Raw genomic sequence first — 8,617 nt, forward strand, 5'->3', positions numbered from 1 at the left:
GATCCAGAGGCAGAAAATGGCTCCTGATAAACTCCTTGTTTCTCCTTGTTAGGATTTCAGTTCTCACCACTTCAATCACCCACATTGGGCTGTATTTGTTGTCCAAGTGCAGTGGCCTCTGCCTACACACATTTTAAAAAGTAGCCTCACAGAGTGAATCCAGAGGGACCAATTAGCCCATAAAAATGCTAACAAACCATTGTGGGTTAGGGAGCAAATTCCAGACCGAAAGCCTGACTCTCAAGGTCTTTGCTTGATAACTTCCACTAAATATAATTTAGACAACCTCATACTTGGGGTGTTCTGAACAAGGCCATCAGTGACAAAATTTAGGAAAAAGTCAAAAACATTCCTCAATTTACAGAACTGAAAGGGGGAGGGGGCAGGGGCTTTTTTTTTTTTTCCTACTGAACTATCCCCCCACCAAAAACAAAATCAGTCATGCAAAAAAATACAAATAAACAACCAAAGCTCTAACACTATGCTTGGGAGTTCAGGCCATAGGACCACCTTGTAAGCAAAATGACTTTATACCTGGTCGTTAGCATTCCTTGATAATTAGAATCCTTTGGATGAGGTCCAAGACAGAATTCCATACTCAATTCTATTTTAATATTCAGAACACTAGAGAAATGCCAATTTGTTTCCTAAAACAAAGATAAGAGCCACCTAGGGGCTCTACTTTCTAAATAAAATCACATTTACTAGCCCCCGGCATACCATTTATGTCAGCCAAAACACTGTTGCTACCCCATGGAGATTTCCCATACGTTAGGGAAAGCGGCAAAGGGGAAGTCGCAGCACAGCTTTTGTCATTAGCTGGGTTTATGACCAAAATACTGATACAGAGCTCTCCTACCTAGGGTGGAGAGCACTGCTGAGGCTCAAGCTCCAGAAGGGAGTCGTCTCTTTGCCCCAGATCCAAACATCAGACAAGAGGAGAAAAGAGATGGACTGGCATCCAATGCAATGTACTGGAGGGTGAGGCTCTGACCCATGGAAGGAGAAAGCAGAAGAATGTCAACCTGTTGTCCCAGCTTTGCGGAGGAAGAAATAGCCACATCCCCATGTCTGATCTCTGAATACAAGGACTCTGTAAGCTGGGACGTATGAAACATCCTGGGCAATTTTGAGGGTCTAGACAAGTCAAACATGTGCTTGTAATTGGGTCTGCAGGCACCAACAATGATCTCAGTAAGGGAAAAAATGTGCAGTGGGCATGCTGGTAGTGGGGAATTGGCCATATCAAGCTGACAGAGACAGCTCAAGGGGCTGAAGAAATGACAGCTAGCCATCAGGGTTTGAATTCCGAGTTTCCCACTTACCAACTTTGTAACTGCCAAGTCACTTCTCCTGGGCCTCAATTTCATCATCTGTACAATGAAGCTGATAACAGCACCTACCTCATACAGGTTAAATGAAATAAAACACTTAAAGCATCGAACAATAACTGGTACATCTTAAATAGTCTGTGAGATACTATTATTTACAACTTTCTTTGAAGGTTTGAAATTATTACCTTTAAAGCTAGAAATGGATTACAGATTAAAAACAGGACATTAAAAAAAAACAGTGATGGGGGTGATGAGATTGATTGGACTAGAGATGAAACAACAAAAAATAGCATATTGGAATCAAATGAATCTTTCTCTAGCAATTGACAGTACATAAAATGAAAATAATGTACCTAAAATGCTCTCAGGATGTCATTTAAAGACAGAATAAAATGGTGGCTGAATTTGTTATAGGTGCTAAGCTTTTATCATGTTAAAATAGTGCACAAGTCATCAGCAGAGTTGAGGCAGTGAAATTTTTCAAAATAGTTCTGTGGTCCCTGCCAAGGTACAACATCATTTTGAAACAACACACAGTGAGCATAAAAATAAGGCTCGTAGTTCTTTCAGCATAAATTAAACAACTTAATGTTATTGAAAAAATTATGCAAACAAAATTTAAATCTGATTATATAAGTATACATAGGATCTTTCAAAGCAAGATGCCATAACACACACACAGAAAAGCTTACTAGAAAGAGACAATTTAATAGAAAAATGGACAAAAGACTTAAAATCAAACATTTAACAAAAGAGGATATCCAAATAAGTGGCCCCACTTAGTCATCAGGGAAATACAAATTAAAACTGCAATGCTGTATCACTGCATTTCTACAGAATTGCTTAAATTAAAAAAAAAAACAATATAAAGTGTTAAGGGTGTGGAGCAACTAAAACTCTCAATGTTGCTGGGGGGAGAATAAACTGGTTCAAATACTTTGGGAAAATATTTGTCAATATTTAGTAAAGTTGAACATAAGCACTCCCTGTGAGGCACCAATTACATGCTGAGTTACACACCCAAGTGAAATGCATACAAATGTCCACTGAAAGGCATGTACTAGAATGCTTATGGCAGCACTATTCATAACAGCCAAACACAGGAGACCACCAAACGGCTGTCAGCAGGAGAATGGATAAGGACATTCTGACACACTCACATAAGGGAATGCAATACAGTAAGGAGACTAAATGAGCCACAACTACACAAAACCCAATGAATCTCATGAAAAAAATGTTGACAAACATAATCCAGGCACACAAGAGCATGTACTGTATGCTATATGACTTTGTTAACATAAATTCAAAAGCAGGCCAACCTAATTTGTAGTGTCAGCAGTCAGGAGAGGGGTTTCTCCCAGAAGACAGCACTAGAGGCAGCACAGATGGCATCTGGAGTGGTGGTAAGTAGGTGAGCATTTGTTAAGCTTTTCAGTTATGGTCTGTGCACTTTTCTGTAAGTATGGCATAATTCAATAAAATGTTCACATTTAACAGTGCTTAGTAAATGCTGATCTACTTATATTGCAACATAAATGGAAGTTCCATGAAGGGAAGAGATATTTGTCTCTTTTATTCACTGATGTGCCCTATGTATTGAAAACAGTGCCTGATAGACAGTAGGTGCTCAACAGATATTTACTGAATGAGTAGTAGATAAGCAAACTGCTCCAAACATATAATTTCACCATCATGTGAAAAAGCTAAAATAGAATCCAAGAGCACACATATTTGATAAATTGGTTCAAAGACTGATGATATGTGAAGTCCAGAATTCAGCTGCATAAGATTATGGATTCATCTATTTCTCCTTTTTGACTGGTTGTAATATATGTTCTGCCAGGTAACTATGAAGAAAACTTTAAGTATGTTAAACCACTTACCACTTATCTAACAGAAATATGTCTTTCAGTATGTTAATAAGACTTAATTTACTTCCAAAAAGTTAATAACAACACGGTGAGCCCTTTACTGAATAAACTGAAGTAGGGGCTTCTATCAATGCTGGTATCACAATGTTTCCAACTATAGGAGTTCTTATTCTAGTTAGACAAGCTCTAAGCATTAATAAGATGTCAGCATATCTCAAAATAGGGTTGAATAATGCCATGTAAACTGTCAGTTTTATTAAGGAGCAGATTTTAAATTGCAGACTTTTCAGAAATGTTTGTAATTATATAGGCAGCAAGTATCAAAATTTCCTTTTTTAACTTGAAGGCCAATAACTGTCTCAAGGCAAGATGCAAGTACCAATTCTTCAAATAAAACAAGAAAGCGGTATTTTTTAATGAAAGAATTTGTTGCAGGGACAGATTTCCATTTTGCCCTCCTTTCTTTAATAATAAAACAACTGAGTTTTAGCTGGACCCATGACCATCTAGCCAAAAACTACACAACTGACCCTTGAACAACATGGGGGCTAGTGGCGCTAATCACTGACCAGTCCAAAATCTATGTATATCTGTACAGTTGACCATCTGTATCCACAGTTCCACAACACAGATTCAACCAGCCTTGGATAGTACAGTACGTATAGAACATATTTAATGAAAAAAGTCCATGTGTAACTGGATCCACACAGTTCAAACTCATTTTGTTCAAAAGTCAACTGTATTTCACAGCCTCCCTTGCAGCCAGGTGTGATCATGGTGACTGGGATGCAAGTGAAAGTGTTACGTGCCTCTTCTAGGTCATACTTATAAAAAGAATGGGTGTGGGTGAGTTGTCCTGCTGTCCCTTTCCACATACCCATTGGCTGCAGCATGCACTCACAAACACCTGAGACCATGACAAGGAAGCCACACATTGAGGATGGCAGATTAGCAAGACAGCTGTGCCTGGAACTCTGAATTTAAGTGGCCGAGTCGCCCTCCTAGCCCTGGATTGCCCTCATCTGGATCATTGTATGAAAGAGAAATACACTTCTATTTGGTTTAACCCATAATATTGAGGAGTCTCTTTATACAACAACTCACATTAAACCATAATGAATACAAACTCCACTAACTAAAATAACCCTGAATTAAAACATAACACTCACTCAATATAGCTTTACAGTCTCTCAATTTCCTACACCCTGAATGGTATATAGAATAATGATTGCCTCCCCAATCCCCCACTTCCTGAACTTCTTGGGAACCTATAAATGTTAACTTACATGGCAAAAGAGACTTTGAAGATGTGATTAAGCTTAGGATCTTGAGATGGGGAGAGCCCCGTGGATTACCACAGGTGGACCCAATGCAATCACAAGGGTCCTCATAAGAGGGAATGAGAGGATGAGAGTCAGAGGAAGAGATGTGATGATGGAATGAGAGTTTCAAGTGATGTACTATGAAAATGGAGGAGGGGCCATGAGGAAAGGAAAGCAGGTGGACACTAGAAGCTAGAAAAGGCAAGGAGACTGATTCTCCAGAAGTAATTCAGCTGTGCTGACACGTTCATTTTAGCCCCCTAAGATCCACGACAGACTCCTGACCTCCAGAGCCATAAGATAACAAATCTGTGGTAACATGTTGTAGCAGCAAAAGGAAACAGATACACTCCATTTGCTTCAGCCACATGGGTCTTTCAGTTTTTCAAACACACTGAGCTCTTTCATGCCTTAGAACCACTGTCCATGCTCTTCCCACTGTCTGGAATTGTCTGGAATAATTTGTGTTCTTCCAAGTTATTAAATGTCAGGTTCCTTTCTGCTTATAGGGCTCACTGTAAATGTTACCTCCTCGGCGAGGCCTCCCCTGCCCACCCAATCTAAAGTAGTCACCCCATCACTCTCTCACACAGCATACTGTTTTTTCCATCATAAAATGGAAAAACCTGTTATTTGTAATTATCTAGTTGTTTGTTTCCTTATATATGACTCATCAGCCCTACTAAACTGTGAGTTCCATGAGGATCACATCTATTTTCATCATCATTTGTGAACTGTGAACTTGGTATGGATCTCCCATAAAAAATTTGTTAGATGGATGTTTAATATGCAAAGCAATATGGAGTTACACTGTCACCAAGCTTTTAAGCTTCAAATAAATGTCAGAAAGGAAACTGAAACATAGTATGGAGTCCTCAAAAAGAACAAAATGTATGTGATTGTTTTGAAAATTTGAGATAATATCTTACAAAAAAGGACAGTAAGAGATCAGACTCCTTCAAATGACATCACAAATTGTGTCATAAGATATCGGTTTTAACTGATTAGAAATTCTTTTGCTGACTCTCCAAATTGTATACTTATTGGTTAAAAAAAGAAAAAAAAGCTTTTCAGGTATTGCTAATGATTAACTTTGAAACTAAAATGTCTCATAATTCCTCTTACATTCTTCTAGATGAGCTGACATTCAGAGGAGTCATAACAGTCTATGGCAAGCTATTACAAACTATTACCGTTTGTAACTTATTACCATTTGAAACTACTTATCTGTATGAGCTAAGGGGATTTTTTAAACTACACTGTTAAAGCAAAATACAAAAGTAAATTGGCTACTGAAAGCAGGGTCACAGTGTTTGTACACCCATGTCCACAGTAGCATCATTCACAATAGCTGGGGGAAGGAACCTCAAGTGTACATTAGGGGATCAAAAGATAAATCAGTGGTATATACATACAATGGAATATTTTTCAGCCTTGAAAAGGAAGAAAATTCTGACACATGCTACCACACAGATGAACCTTGAGAACATAATATTAAATGAGATAAGCCAGTCACAAAAAGACAAATACTGTATGGTTCCACTTATATGAGGTACCGAGGGTAGTCAGATTCAAAAGGGACAGAAAGTAGAAGGGTGGTTACCAGGGGCTGGGGTAGGGGGAAATGGGGAGTTATTGTTTAACAGCTATAGAGTTCTAGTTTTTGTAACTTGAAAAGAGTTCTGGAGATTAGTTACACATCAATGAGAATGTACTTAATACTAGTGAGCTATATACTTAAAAATAGTTAAGATGAATGGAAGCTTCTCAGAAAACTAAAATAGAACTACAATATGATTTAGCAATATCACTCTTAGGCATATATCTGGACAAAACTATAATTCAAAATGATACAAGCACCCCTATGTTCATAACAGCACTAGTCACAACTGCCAAGACATGGAAACAACCCAAATGTCCATTAACAGGTGAATGGATAAAGATGCAGTATGTATATACACTGGGATACAGCTGCTGCTGCTAAGTCACTTCAGTCGTGTCCGACTCTGTGCGACCCCATAGATGGCAGCCCACCAGGCTCCCCCGTCCCTGGGATTCTCCAAGCAAGAACACTGAAGTGGGTTGCCATTTCCTTCTCCAATGCATGAAAGTAAAAAGTGAAAGTGAAGTCGCTCAGTCGTGTCTGACTCTTAGCGACCCCATGGACTGCAGCCTACCAGGCTCCTCCGTCCATGGCATTTTCCAGGCAAGAGTACTGGAGTGGGGTGCCATCACCTTCTCCAGACACTGGGATACTACTTAGTCATAAAAAAGAAGGAAATGATGCCATTTGAAGCAACATGGATGCAACTAGAGATTACCATACTAAGAGAAGCAAGTCAGAAAGAGAAAGACAAACACCATATGATAGCACTATATGTGGAATCTAAAATATGACACAAATGAACATACCTATGAAGCAGAAACAGACTCACAGACCTAGAGAAAAGACTTGTGATTGCCAAGGGGGGCAGGGAGGGGTGGCCTGGAGTTTGGAATTAATAGATGCAAATTATTACATGCAGAATGGATGGAGAACAAGGTCCTACTGTGTAGCACAGGGAACTGTATTCAATATCCTGAGATAAACTATAATGGAAAAGAATATATATAACATCTTAAGGAAAAACCTGAGTGAACTTTTTGGCCAACACAATATACATATAACTGCATATATATAACTGTACAGCAAAAATTAACACAACATTATAAATCAACTATGCTTCAATTAAAAAGTTATAATACATTTTATGTCATGTGTATTTTACCAGTTTTTTAATTAATTATTTTAATTGGAGGAAAATTACTTTACATAATGTAATGGATTTTGCCATATATCAACATGAATCAGCCACAGGAACACACATGTTCACTGCAATTTTTAAAATTTTTTTAATTTAAAAATAAATAAATTGGCTACTGATATTGACATAAGACTACAACTTATCTATGTATAAAGATAAGCACAAATCTATTAATAACACCAGTTTCTCTACTTTTAGATGTGCTTGAAATTTTCCATTTAAAAAAAAAAAGGAAGAGGAGGAGGAGAAAGAGAAGGTTGGTTTATATTCTGCATACAATGCCCAGGTCAGCCCACTGAAGTCCCCCACCTTGAATAACTCAGCCAGTAACTCAGCCAATGCTGGCTGAGGCTGGCGATATAATGGGGGCATGAGGACCCTCAGCAGGTGAGGCCTCGAATTGGTTCTGCTGCTACTGACAGATGAGCCAAAGTGACTATGTTAATAACTGGACACACACAGCACGGGGCATTGCAGTTGTTCCCTAACCTCCACGGTCACCCATACAAAGGTACTTCAATCAGTTTCTTGCTTTGTACCCTAGCTCTTTCCTGGAATAGAAGTCTATTCTAAACCTGTCTGCCTACCTAAGAGCTTCACAGCCTGCCTCCTTCCTGTCTTTTCCTTTATCATGCCAGACTCTGTGTCCAATTTCTGCCTCAAAGAACAATAATAAAAATATAGCAAACATTTGAAGAGTACTCGTTGTGTGCCAGGCATAGTTTCAAATGCATTACGTATGATGGGTCATTGAACCCTCACAATAACCCTATGATCTCAGCACCATTTTTACCTCCACTTTGCAGATGAGGAGACTGGTGCACTGACTGGTTTAAGCTGGCACTGCTAAGGGAATAGTGGGGCTGAGATTCAGATGCAGGCACTGGGGGCCCAGAGTTCTTGGCTTCCCCCATTGGGTTATCTATATACCTTTGACAAATAGAACATTCATATCATTTGCTAACAAATCCAGCTTAACCCACCCTTGCTAACTTCTCAAGGCTTCTGAGTACTTTATTCAAGGTCAATAGCTGTGATGGTCAAGCAGCTGAAATTGGAAAAGCTGCATCCAGAGAAGGCCTGCCGTTGATGACAGAAATCCTGGCTCCCTCAGAGGGTCCTACATCCATGCTTGGTGTCCCCAGCCCTTGACCTCTTAAGCAACAGGGTGTGTGAGCTGGGAAGGCAATTCTGATCCACACACCAAATGGTCCAGGGAGCATCTGACATACCTACAGAGTTCATCGTAATGGTATTTGACCCATGCTAGAAGTCTCCCACTTGAA

Source organism: Cervus canadensis, chromosome X (genome assembly GCF_019320065.1).
Source record: "Cervus canadensis isolate Bull #8, Minnesota chromosome X, ASM1932006v1, whole genome shotgun sequence".
NCBI classification, from domain to species: domain Eukaryota; kingdom Metazoa; phylum Chordata; class Mammalia; order Artiodactyla; family Cervidae; genus Cervus; species Cervus canadensis.